The following is a 14,024-nucleotide window of genomic DNA, read 5'->3' as shown; positions in this document are numbered from 1 at the left end:
CACAAGTCATTGGGGGTATTGGCATCATCTATGTAGGAAGGAAATAGTTTAAGTCCACTATGAGCTAGACATGGCTAGCCTTATTTCCTTTAATGATAGGGTTACCAGACCAGGGCAGAGCATTATTGGATTTTAAGAAACTTTTTAAGGCATCTCGGTATATTAGTAGAATAAATACAGAAATGTCAGCTAGATGCCAGTGGAGTTTGGTGGATTTGTAGGTGATGAGACTCAAGAGAGTTAACCAATGGATGTGTATCAACTTAGAAAACAAATTATGATACAAATGAGAGAGGGTCAACTTTTGTATTCAAGTTCATTGACATATTTCCAGTACGTGACTGTGGACAAGTCACTGGATCTCTCAGTGTCCCCATGTAACCCATTAATTCACTAAGTTATGGATAGTTCATAGTATCATAGTTTTCAAACTGGAAGGGGCCTCATAGGCCATCTAGTCCAAACAACTCATTTTACATATGAGGAAACTCAGAGACTTAAAATGATTTTGCCCAAGGTCACAAATAAATAATAAGAACTGAGATTTGAAACCCTGACTCCAAATCTGATCTCTTTTCTATCATACCACATTTCCTACCTCAGTTCCCTGTCAGAGAGGGGGGTGTTTCTACCTTGGAAATTCCTCTCATGAATGAAATGCTACTACTGATGCTATTGCTATTGCTGTTACTACTACTACTACTACTACTACTACTACTACTACTATTACTACCACTACTACTACAACTACTAGTAGTTAGTATTTCTATAGCACTATAATTTTCACAGTGCTTTTACAAAGATTTTCTCATTTTGACCTCATAGTGACATTGTGAAGTAGCTACTATTATTATTTCCATTTTATAGATAAGGAAACTGAGGCAGACAAATGATGTAATCACAGTTTTGATTGTACATACACACACACACACACACACACACACACACACACACACACACTTACACCACCCTGGAGGGGGGGTCTACTGTAAAATTCTACAGGTATCTCTCCTTGACCCTGCTCAACTTACCATTTTTTATTAGGGACTTGGAAAAAGGCAGAAGTGGAATATTATCAGATGTGCAAATGAATTAAGGCTAAGAGGATAACTAATACAGGATGGCCATCCATAAATGACTTTAAAATTTAAAAAGTCCTTTCCTTAACCAAAATCCTGGGAGATAGTTGGTACAAGTATTATTATTTCCCAGGTAGAGAATGTGTGATTCTTTTTTTTAATAGTTGAATTTTCTATTAACACATATACATTTATATGTGCTCTGGTTTGTTGAAGCAGTATTTTAGACAACACTTGCCACAATAATGTCTGTCAAAATAGCTAGCCATAAAGACTCCAGCACTACATTTATCAAAAGGGCATACCTGTCAAAGGCAGTAGCTAATCTTGCCATTCTCATCAACCTTATAGTATTTCAGAACAGGAAGCTTAACCTTCTTTCTCTTATGTTTGTTCTTTTTGGTAATGGTGTAAGACTTCTTACTCTTCTTTGCACCACCACCCCAAAGCCTCAGAACAAAATGAAGGGTAGACTCGCTCTGAATGTTGTAGTCAAAGTACGTCCATCTTCCAGTTGCTTGCCCACAAAAATCAGTCTCTGTTGATCAGGGGATATCTTCCTTATCTTGTATCTTGGCCTTGACATTTTCAAAATTATCCGATGGTTTGACCTCAAGGGTGATCACCTTCCCCATCAGTCTTCACAAAAATCTGCATAGTGGTGCAGGGTCCACCCATTGATGGCAGAACTGAAAGAGTGAAAAGGTGGAATTCTTGCCTCATTAGGGTGAGAGCAATATTTGAGAGTTGTTGCCACTGAAAAAGTGACCCACTCTCCTTTACAATGTCCTTGATTAGTGGCCATTTGAGTACTTTGTGAAGACCTTTAATGATTAATGACTCACTACTTTCTGAGATACCCCATGCCACTTTTGGACAGCTCTGATAGTGAGAAATCTTTTTTTCTTTCTTACACTGAGCTGAGCTTTTCCTATCCATAACAATTCTTGTCTTTCTTCCATAAGATAATCTTTAAAATACTTGAAAAATGTTATGTCTAAATTCTTCCCAGTTCCAACTATGATTGAGAAATTTCTTCATCAAACTAAATGTTACCAATTCCCTATAAAGTAGTCTCCAGTCATCACATTATGCTTGTCCCCTTTCTCTGGACTCTCCATGGGACCCAAAACAAGTTGGGGCCCTCTTGTGAAAAGTAAAAAGGGGTTTAAAACTAGAAACAGTTTAAAACTAACTGCTATCATTTATGAACTTATTAGATGTGATGGAAATATTTTAGAATGAGTTTTGTTAAGTCAAAAAAAAAAGAGAGCAAAAAAACCAACACTTATATAGACCCGGATTCCTCCAAGAACTGGAGAAATTAATTCCCAGTTTTGATGGGCTACCCCCACAGCTCTCACTTGGATGTAGACACCACAGATGCCTTCCTACCAGGGATGGTATAAGGATCAAATGAGATAATGTATGCAAAGTGCTTTGCAAACTGTGTTATGCAAGTATAAACTGTTATCATCATCATTATATCCCCTACAGTGAATGGCCTCACACACAGCATCATTTCAATAAATGTTTGTTGATTGAATGAGTAAATGCAATTCATTTCTAGCTGTCAGTAGCTTCAAGTAATGTACTATTGATGAGGACAATAAGAAAAGAGTTAGAAGTACCATCTATGTCTATAGTTTCAATGGTGGGGAGCAGAAAATTACTTTAAAGTTGTATATATACTCAAAAGACATCTCTTATTTAACTGAGGGGCATTGTAGTTTAATAGAAAGATTATTGGACTTGTATTCAGGGTACTTAGGTTCAATTTCAGATACTTTTACTTACTAATTGTATTATATTGGGTTAGATAACAATAAATCTAGAGTTAAAAGACCTAGGTTTAAATCTTGTCTATTTTCATTAGTTTTAAAAATTCAAATAGCATGAACTGTCTAGACCTTGGTTAACTGATCTTTGGGATTCCTCTGAATCTGACCTCTCAAATATTATGAAGTTATTTAATGGATCTGTGCCTCAGTTTCCTCATTTGTAAAAATAATAATGTTTTCACTATCTAATTCATGGTGTTGTTGTGAGAAAGTTTTTTGTTAAGTAAACTGCAGTGTAAAGCTCATATATTACTCTTGTGATTATAGTGTTAGGTAGGTGTGTATTTGGTGGGTTTCCTTGCATGGCATTTCAAGTCCTTCTTGGATAGTGGCAACTTGAACCAGGCTCATCATTCTGCTTTTCTGCAAACTGATAAGAAATAAGATGTCATCTTAAAGAAATACTATCTTTAAATCAAATTTTATTTTATTTTCAAATGAAGATCAATCTTATCTCCCTCTCTCTTCTCTTCACAACCCCTAGTAGAAAGCAAGAAAAACAAAACCCCTGTACCAAACGTGTATAAACAAGTAAAACAAATTCCCATATTGACCAGTGATCTAACACTGCACTCTGAGTTTATCAACTCTGTCATCACCAGTCCTCTGGAACTGTGGTATGTCAATATATTGATCAACATTCCAAATCTTTCAAAAATGTTTATATTTATAATATTGATGTTATTGTATAAATTGTTCTTCTGATACTGCTCATCTCACTCTGTATTAGTTCATACAAATCTTTCCAGGTTTCTCTGAAAATCTCTCCATCATTTTTAGCAGCACAGTAGCATTTCATTACATTTAGATACCATAACTTCTTCAGCCATTCCCCAATTGATGGACACCCCCCTCAGTTTCCAATTCTTTGCCATCACAAAGAGTTGCTAAAAATATTTTTGTGCACTTCAGTCTTTTCCTTCTTTCTTTTATATTTTTGTGACATAGACCTAATAATGACATTGCTGGGTCAAAGGGTCTATAGAGTTTAATAGTTTGGGACAGAATTCTAAATTGCTTTCCAGAATGACTAGGACAAGTTCATAGCCTTAGTAACAGAGCATTAATGTACCCGTTCTCCCACATGCCCTCCAGCATTTGTCATTTTCCTTTTTTGTCAACTTTGCCAATTTAAATGAATTAATTTCCATTAAAGGTGATTTTCTCCATGCCTATTCTCAAGTAACTCAAACCCAGCCAAGTCTCAAATTTGAAAAAGTGGGACAAGAATAAAACCCTACTTGCCCAGGATTCTGAATAAGAACTAAAATTACTAAAATAGCAATTTTCTCATCTCTGCTCTTTATCTCTCTTTTCTACCTTTTGAGGGTCTTACCTTTGCATTTATAATCCTCACTAATTTTTATTATTATTACACGGGTAATCCACCCAGTGACCACATAGATTTTATTATCTAGGTCAAAAAAAGATAAGAAAACTATATATAATCCCTTCCCAAAATGTAAATCTCCTCCTGCTCTTGGTATTTTACCCTGCTGTTTAAAGAACTATGGGAAGGAGTTATGGGTTTAGAGCTCCCTTTTTCAATGATCAGGGGCATACTAGGAGCAAGAATATGATTTGGAAAAGGAATTTGACCTCTTTCCATCTCATCAAATGACATGGTTCTCAGAATCAACTTGTTTTGATATCCTCAAATCCTTCTCTGCTTCCAACTTAACTCATCTTGGTAGTAATACCCATAATTCTGATAGATAGCTTGTATCTAGCTCCAAGTCTGAGACCGTTTTTGTTTTCACTACCTTCTCACCTCTAACAGGAAGAGAAGTATCAGGATTAGAACAACTGCTTCCTGATCTCTCTGGTTTGTATATCCAATGAACTCTACAGATTAGGTCCACTTCCACCCCAATTTTGTTTCTTTAAAAAAATAATTACATAAATTTTATTGCTATATGTTTTACATCATCTACATTCTTTCTTCTTTCTCTCCTTTCATAGCACTACCCCTTATAAGAAAGGTTTTACAAGAAAGTTGAAAAAAACATTTCAGTGTATCTAATCAATATGTCAAGGAAGATTAACATTATATGTGCAATTTTGTACCCATAGCCCACCATCTGTGCCAAGAGGAGGAGGAGGAGGAGGTGCAAAGCATATATTCTCTTCTCTTTTTGAGTATTTGTGGAAATGTGTGCTTGTCTTCTCCATTGTCTTTCTGATCTATTTCCTTCAGTCAAAACTTCCAAGTTTGGGGATGGTTATCAAGAACACATTTATTTTTTAATTGTCATTATCAAGCTTAGTGACTTTGAAGGCTCAGGTTGGCAACTCTGATGGATGGGTAAAGGTCAACATAGAATTCAGAGTTTGATTGCAAGTACTTCTATAATAATCTTAGTCAATGTCTCACAAAGTCCCATAGTTGGAGGTGATAAAGATTATTCTCCATTTCCTTAATCATCTGAAAATACAGGTTAGGAACTTCTGTGTCTGTCATTTTTTTGCCAACATAAAATGAAGACTTTAAACTAGATCAGGAACTTTTAATCTGGAGTCTACAACACCAATTTTAGAAGGTTTGTAACTTTGGATGGGAAAAAATATAGTTTTCTCTTTACTTACCTCTAAGTAAAACCGAGCATTTCCTTCAATTATTTAAAACATTTTTTCTGAAAAAGGGCCTATAGGCTTAATTAGCCTGAAAAAGCTGTAGATGCCAAAAAGTTTAAGAACACCTTAAGAATGTTTTTAAAGCCCTTAAGGCTCATTCCCAGATCTGATGCTCTCTGATTTTATGATATTTTGTCTTAATGTGCAGACCTATGCATGTGGTGGTCTCCAGAGGTGTCTGGAGTTGTCTATTTTGCCTTCAGAAATGTCTATTGAGTATTCTGGGCACTACTTTTTATGACCAACAAACTAAACCATGTCCAGAGGAAGGCCATCAGGGTGGTGAAAAGATTGGCAATCATGTCACATAAGGGACTACTCAGTGGAAGAAGAGTGAGATGTATAATGCTTAAACCCAGAAGGTGGAAGTAGGGCTAATGTCATTACTGGGAAGGTAATGTTGTCTCAATATAATGAAAAACATTTTAATAGTTGGAGCTATTTAAAAATGGAATGAACTGCCTTAAGAAGTAGTAAGTTTCTTGTCCCTTGCAGTATCCAAAAAGAGCCTGAATGACTAATTATCAAGGATGTTGTAGAGGAGAATCATATTCTAGTTGAAAGGTAAACTCTCTGGGATCTTAATTCCTTTCCATTTTTTTAGGTTCTATATTTCTCAATGAGCCAGGAAATAAGATCAGAGATGGCACAGAGGGGTAGGGCAGGGTAGATTTGTAATAACATAGGTAACCCTGTGCCAAAAAAAAACTTACATTGAAATGTACATATGGCATATAGCGAGTGTTTCCTGCAAGGCTCTGATCACCTTAAATGGAGTGAATCCATCTTAATTCAAATTAAATGACTATTTAATTAACGTTATCTCCATTTCCAGAAGTGAGCTCATATACCGTGTGTTTATCTGTGTGTCCCTGATTACTATGCATTCTTACCTTGAATAATATTTTGATTAAGAATGCAATATGATTAGCTGTCAGCTATTTAAGATAAAGACCCACAAAAATCTTTTTTCCACCCACATAGCTCAGTTTACATTTCCAATTACACAGTGAAAGCCCATGAGACATCTCATCCTGACAGGTGCCTTCTGCTTAGAGGGCACTTGTTACATCAGAGGTCATGCTTCTTGCCTGTTTTATTGGTTGCCTTGACTATCTGATTCTGGGTGACTGTCTGAAAACCATAGCTGTCTTCTAGGTAGCCCCAATTAGCTAGTCAGTCAATCAGCTAAGGCCAGAAACAGAATGTCACAAGGAATTCAGGATTACAATTGAACAGTTTGCCCCTAGATCTAGCTCAGAGCTTTAGTAGCGACCTAAGGGTAATTTCATTCATTCCAATGCCTAGAATAGAATGCTAATTAAACCTTGAAAAATGCCTAATTCAGCTTCTTCCTTCTCAGTCTTGTCTAGTGGTGACATCTTCACAGTCAGGAACAAATGTGAAGATCTTACATGTAGGTTCAAATAATCAATTGTAGAGGAACTGTATTGTCTAATCTGGTTCAAAGAAGTTCCTATTGGAAAGAATGGGAAAAAGAACTGTAGGACTTAATTTTCTGAACCAAAAGGAGGTCAGTATCTCTGTTATCTGAGAGATTCAAGTCCTGTGGAGAAACAGAGGTTATGTTTATCAGTCATATTTCAATCAACAAGTATTATTAAGTGTTTACTAATGGACAATGCACTAGCATACAAAAAAGGCAAAAGCAGTCCCCATCTTCAAATTACTCTCTTTCTAATGAGGAATACAATATGCAAATAATATTTGTAGCATATACATTTTAAGTGGGAGGTAATGTCAGAGGAAAGACATTAGCACTGGGAGAGACTTAAAAAGATTTCTTATAGAAGTTGGGATGTGAGATGAAATTGGAAGGAAGTTACAGAAGCTAAGAGATGGAAGTGAGAAGGGGGGTATTCTAGCCAATATTTTGAATATTGATCAGTAGAGTACAAGAGTCCACAGGGACTTAAGGAATGAAGGAAAAAAGAAAATAACTGTATTGAGGTATAGGTTTTTATCCGGGAAAAGCTTTCTGAATAACCCCAAATGCCAATATAGGTATTTTTTTAACTCCTTATTCATTTTGGAGGCAGAGTGAGACATAAATTGCTGGAGGGGAGGGAAGAATGTAAACTATAGCCTTTGAAAAGGCCAGTGAAACTTGTGGGGAATTGGAACTATTTGGGTGAGAAGTATATGTGGCCTTGTAATAATAATCAAAGTTAATATTTGAAGTTTACAAAATGTTGGAGTTAGAGTCCCTACCCAAATGGTCATTTAGTTCAACCTATATCAAAAAAATAATACCAATTACTACATTCTTGACAAGTGACCATTCAGACTCACCTTGGAAAACTCTAAAGAGAAGTGTGGAGCAGATAATTCCTCTCTTGAGGAACTCTAAACACTAACAAGTTTTTCCTGACATCAAGCCTAAATAGGCTTCTTTGCAATTTCTACCATTGTTCCTCATTCTGCCCTCCCAGCTCCTTCCACAGCTCCTTCCACTGAGGCTCACATTTCATGAACTCAGGGATCATCTAGGACCATCCAGAGGCTATTCAGCTTAGCAGTGTTTTACCTAAAATGTGTCTCCCACCATCTGAGCACAATATTCCACATGTTATCTATCCAGAGAAGAATGTGATAGTAATAACCAGCTTGTCTATGGCATTTGAAACTTTACAAAAGGCATTCCATACAAGATCTCATTTGACTAGGACACCAGTTTTATGAACTAAGCACCCATTTCAAGTTAAGTCAAGGAATCTGAGACTGCTGGTTGGTTGGTTCTTGTCCTTCTTTATTGAAGAAGACCAAAATGACATCACTGTGTTAGAGGCAAATTACAGTGTGCACAACTGTGGCTGATCAAACCATATGGGCACAGATCTAGCACAAATAGTCCATGTGAACACCTGGGGTAGGTATTCTAAATTCACTTGTCTCTCCTTTCCTTTGATCTGCTTCAATTCTGCCTCACTCATAGAGGGCAGCAACCTCTCTGATGAGGGCAGGCCATGCAAGGCAGTCCTGTGCCAGTGTCTCCCAGGCTACACAATCAATTCCAAAGGTTTTTTTTGGGGGGGGGGTGTTGCAAGGCAATGGGGTTAAGTGGCTTGCCCAAGGTCACACAGCTAGGTAATTATTAAGTGTCTGAGGTCATATTTGAACTCAGGTCCTCCTGACTCTAGGATCAGTGCTCTGTCCACTGCGCCACCTAGCTGCCCCCATCCAAAATTCTTAAGAGAGAACTTCAGGGTATCTGGGTATAGTTTCTTGTGATCCTCTTGTGAGTGCTTGCCCTATGTGAATTCTCCATAAATAAGCAGCAGAATCAGAATTTGAATCCAGGTCTCTTCTGACCATAAGTGCAATGGTTTATCCACCAATAATGGAAGGTTAGTGAAGTGCCCAACTTTCAGTGACTGCTGTTGTCTGTGGGCATGAAGGGAACACAGGTACCAATGTACCCTCTGTGTTTGAGGAACTAAATGATTCTGTGCCATTGGAACAAATGACCTGAATCAGGGAGAGTGAATGAGATGCCCCACAATAGAGTCAAGCTTTCTTTGTTCTCTACAATAGCAGAACCACAGAGGAAAAGAGTCAGTGCTTAAAAGCCATATTGTCTATCCCTCTGCTCCCCTACATAACCCCCTCACTGGGTTTCTGCTTTTCTTAAACCAGTCTCCTGAGGCCCTACAGGCCACACTATCTATTCCCATTTTCCAGAGGAGGCATTGGTAAGCCTAGTCTCTGTCCTTCTATAGACTAGGGCATGGCCTTCCTACTCCTACCATCTGTTGAATTGCTAATTAGTGCCTACCACTGTACATTCTAATATGTTATAGCAATTAGTACCTAGTATTGTGCATTCTCTCAGTTTTGTTTTCACTTTTGCCACTATTGCAAATTCTGGCTCCTGGTTCCTGGCTCTTTTTCACTATGGCAGCTGCAAGGGAATTCAGATAGAATGGAGGGGCACTGGGGGTGTAAACAACAATGATGAGAAGCTAAGAGCCAGCCTGCTCTGCAGTGGGAGAAAGCTAGGTGACAACTCCTCACAGTGGCTAAATAGGGCCACTTTCTCTGTTATCTCCTCACACTACCCCACCCCCACCCATCTCCCACCTGGTGAGGTCCAGACCCAGGGGCTGTCCAACACACCAGCTCTTTTTCCTGCCAGTGGGACTATTAATAGATGGCTCACTTTTCTCTCATTTTTAGAAGGTGCTTATTGACAAAATATTCGACAGAAATAGCCTTTTGTCAGAGATTCACCCACCCTCTTATTTGAGCTTGGGGGTTTTCTTGGGATTCAGAATTGAAGGGGCCTTGTCTATCAGGGAATCCAATCCCCTTTATTTTACATAAGAGTCAACGGAGATGCAAAGAAGCCGAGGGATATCTATGTGATGTCTTGAGAAGAGCAAGGTTTTGCATTTGGGAGACCTGGGTTTGGATCTCACGTCTGATGATTCTAAGCCTCACTCATGAATTAGCTAGGTGGTGTGGTAGAGAGAGTATCAAACCTTGTGTCCAAAAGATCTGAATTCAAGTCTTCTCTTAGGCCCTTACTAACTGAATGATCTCTGTCTGCCTCAATTTTTCCATATATAAAATGGTGAAAATAATTACACCTACCTCCCAGTCAGAGCTGTGATTGTCCCTCCTCACTATCCCATAATAGCTGGCTTCCACTGGGAAAAGGGCTTGTAAGTTGAAAATCAGTCTGTCCAAAGACAAGAATCATGGAACATTTGAGTCAGGAAACAATGTCAGAGTCTGGGCAGCAGTCACAGAATCTCAGAGACAAAAGGGATTTTAGAAACCAGGGTTTCTTAACCTAGGGTGCATGAATCTTTTTTTAAAAAGTAAATTTTGAATTCCTTTGTAATCCTGTATATCTTATTTTTTACATTTAAAACTATAATTATGAAAAGAGGTCCTTGGGTTTTACCAAACTGCCAAAAGGACCATGACAACAAAAAGGATTAAGAAACTCTAATCTATAATCAACACATGTTTGAGCAGGAATCCCCTCCATGAAATACACTTTGTATGACTTCATATATATAATGGGCATTGAATATCTTTCCCTCTCAATGAGTGAGGGAAGAGGGAGAAAATTTAAAACTGAAAAGAAAAGAAAATAATGCCCTCCATGATATCATTGACAAATGATCCAGTCTTTGCTTGTATACTTCCTTAAGTGATGGGGAGCCCACTACCTCATGAGGCATCTCATTCAACTTTTGGAGAGGTCTATTACTCTGGAACTTCCAACATCAAAACTAAATTTTCCTCTTTGTGACTTTTATCCATTTCTCCTGGTTCTTTTCCTTGTTGCCATGCAGATCAAATCTAAACCCCCTCTCATATGATAGCCTGTCAACTACTAAAGACAGCTGTCATGCTCCCCCTAAGTCTTTTTTTTCTCCAGGCTAAACATCCTTAGAAGTTTCAGCATCTAAGTAAGAGACATAAAAAAGACCTGAGTCTGAGAAGTCTAAGCAAGTGTAGCTGTCCATGAGTATGGAAGGCACGGGGCAATACTGGAATGGAAAGAGGAAAACTACTCATCTAGGGATGCAGAAATCTGAGGGGGAAAAATCAGGACCTTAAGGAAGCAGATCCTGAGGGGTGCAGTAGATCAGTACAGCAAAGAGATAGAGAAGTGAGTGGCAAATTACTTACAAAGGGCTATAGAGACATAGTCTGCTTCACCCAGTGAGCCAGGTGGGGCCTGACAGCTATGTTTCCTGATAAGAAATAATGAATGTGTATCATACAGTGTTACACCATAATGTTAGTGTTTGTAGAATCTTGGCAAGTATCCTTGAACATAAAAAAATACTTTGTCTGTGAAGTTCCCTCTTTTTTCTTCATATACTCTCTTCTTTTACCCATTCATCCATTCAGGTCTCCCCTTCATCTATTCCTCCCCTGACCCATCCACATTCATCCATCAATGTATCTACCCACTCATCTACTCTCCCAGTTAGGCTAAACCAAAATATCTCTTTGATTTTAGAGGCTTGATTTTTTTTGTAGCAGGCTACCTGTACACCACACACACACACACACACACACACACACACACACACACACACACACACACACACTCACAATTTTCCCTATGTATGAAGAGGTTTGCCCTTTGTTCTCAAAGAAGATCATAACATCAGGAAGGTGATGCCATGACAAACAAGATTTGAGTGAGGGGGGATTGTGCTAAGTCACTGATCTTACTGTCTTCTCTGGAGCCATCTGGGTCCAGTGTCCAGATATGAATCAGGATAACTGAAGATGACCTTGGGTGTGAGACGATTCCTGTGTGCCCAAGATCACACAGCTAGTAAATTTCTGAGGCCAGATTTGAACTAAAGTCCTCCTGACTTCAGGGATAGCATTCAATCCACCGCACCATCTAGCTGCCCCTATGTATGCCCCAGGTATTGGAAACTTACAGGTTTCATGACTGTAAAATAGAGAATCTCATTGACCACTTCCCAGCATACAATTCAATGATCTTTTCCTTGCCAGTGACATCAGAGATGGGAAACCAAGCATATACACATTTCTGAGAGCCCACTCCTCCCAATAAAACCCAAGACCCTTATCGGCTTGCAAATGCCCCACTATGGGGGCTGTTTTAATGTGTAGATTTTTACCAGTTTGGCATTGGCCAGCAACCCTATTTGAAAAGTATCAGAACAATACCCTATTGGGGGAGGGGAGAGGAGGGGAATTTTGCCTAGTTTGAAGCTTCAACTTATTTTCCCTAATACAGTAATCATGAATTGCCCTCTTGTAAACATACAACTATACGTGTGAAGAAGTGATGAAATTTATAAATATGGGTAAAACACAGCTATGGATCAGTCTTTCCACTGAAAATCAAATCCTGGTTGAATCCTTTTCCACTTCTCCATGCTCAAATACCCCAATATCCAAGGCTGGCTGACATCACTGATAACTATAGCCTTCTCTTGTTGTTCTCTGGATGTCTCCGGATAGATCTTAAGCTTCCCACTGTGTGAATTAAAAACAGGAAATAAACTCTTCCTTATTTTAGCATTCAATTTCTGAGCTGACTTTTTTGGAAAACCTTGACACAGGAATGCTTCATCCATCTACTCCAATCTCTATCCATCTATCCAACCATCCACCCAGTCATCTATCCTTCTACCCACCCCTCTATTTATCCATTCACCTATTAATTATCCATCTTCCTGTCATCCAGCTGCCACATGTCTATCTGTCTTCCTCTCTCAGTTCTCAGTTCTTCAGCAACTGTAATCGTTTATAAGCCCAGCTTTTCAAATCTCACATAGGCTTCCTCTTGTCTTGATGGATTCTTGAGGAAGGAAGGTAGAGGAAAGGAGTATGTTTTCTGAATCTTTAAGACCCTCCTCTGGACTTATACTTTTGGGGAGTGAGGAGAAGGGGAATTCCCACCCATTCTTACCAACTTTGCACTTAAAGAATAATGTTCCCCAGCTATTTTTTTGATGTAGGTTAGATTTATCCACTCTTGCATTTGGTGCCAGTATTTTAAAATAAAAACTTTAAAGCGTTATTCCTCTGTTGTTCTTAGGTTCTAATTCCTTATAGGTCCTTATATCTCTGTTGTACACATGAGTTTAGCTCTTCCTGAGATTTCTGTCACTATCTGCCTTCTGTCAAACATAACAAACACCAAAAAACCCCAACCCCTCCAAAAAAAGCACCAGAACTGTATAAAGGTAGGTGCATACTGACTAGTGTGTATCATACATACAGAATGCATCCCACAGATCAGTTGAAAATTCCATGTGATATGTTCTGTCTGTAAATACTGCCTAAAAACACCAAAGAAAATTAACATCAATGAGATTACATAAAGTGATGAAATTAAAAAATCTAATATACATTCCATGTAAATTATTGTTTTCTTTTTTCACTCGTGAAAATTAAAACTCACAGGTGGGCCCTTAAAAATGCACTGAGGATCACAGGCTTCCCACGGGCATATTTTGAACAGCCCTGATTTAGATCATTAGAAAGAAAGTTGTAAATCATCAAATCCTCTTTCCATGCCCCACCCTGGCTGTCTTTTCCCTCTACTCCTGCTCTCTGTATGGAAATCCCTCTGTTCACCTGGCTGTCCTGTGCTATGAAACAAGACTGGGAAGGGTCCCCTTGGAAGCTCAGCTCCACTGTGGAAAGTGTAAATTGCTTCTCTCCTGAGCCCTAAGAGAGTGTGAGATGAAATTCAGATAAAAGGAAAATCGTGACTCTTCAGCCATCCCTATATTTGTTGTTACCATCTTGATTATGGTTCAGTGCCATGGAAGATAGGACAGTAAGAACATTATCTCGATTGTGTCTTTTATCAGCTGTCATCTTCAGCTGCCCTCATCTTTAGGTGAAAAAGGTCACTTGTGACTTTGAGCTCTTCAAACTTTCCTATCTAATCCTAGTGCTACCCAGTGAGGGAGAAAAATACATACAATAC

The 14,024-nt window shown here is 38.5% G+C and overlaps 1 protein-coding gene and 1 pseudogene across 1 annotated transcript in view; one reads left to right on the top strand and one right to left on the bottom strand.

Annotated features, from left to right (window-relative positions):
• The window catches only part of LOC141508074 (CUB and sushi domain-containing protein 2-like), a 312,588-nt gene that overhangs the window by 217,184 nt on the left and 81,380 nt on the right, over positions 1–14,024 (top strand). The gene's annotated exons all lie outside the window — the stretch shown is intronic.
• On the bottom strand, positions 1,271–1,736 carry LOC141510244 (ubiquitin-ribosomal protein eS31 fusion protein-like; annotated as a pseudogene).

Source organism: Macrotis lagotis, chromosome 1, assembly GCF_037893015.1.
Source record: "Macrotis lagotis isolate mMagLag1 chromosome 1, bilby.v1.9.chrom.fasta, whole genome shotgun sequence".
Taxonomy (NCBI): Eukaryota; Metazoa; Chordata; class Mammalia; order Peramelemorphia; family Peramelidae; genus Macrotis; species Macrotis lagotis.
The sequence above is the reverse complement of the archived record's forward strand: the minus strand, read 5'-3'. Positions and strand labels throughout refer to the sequence as shown.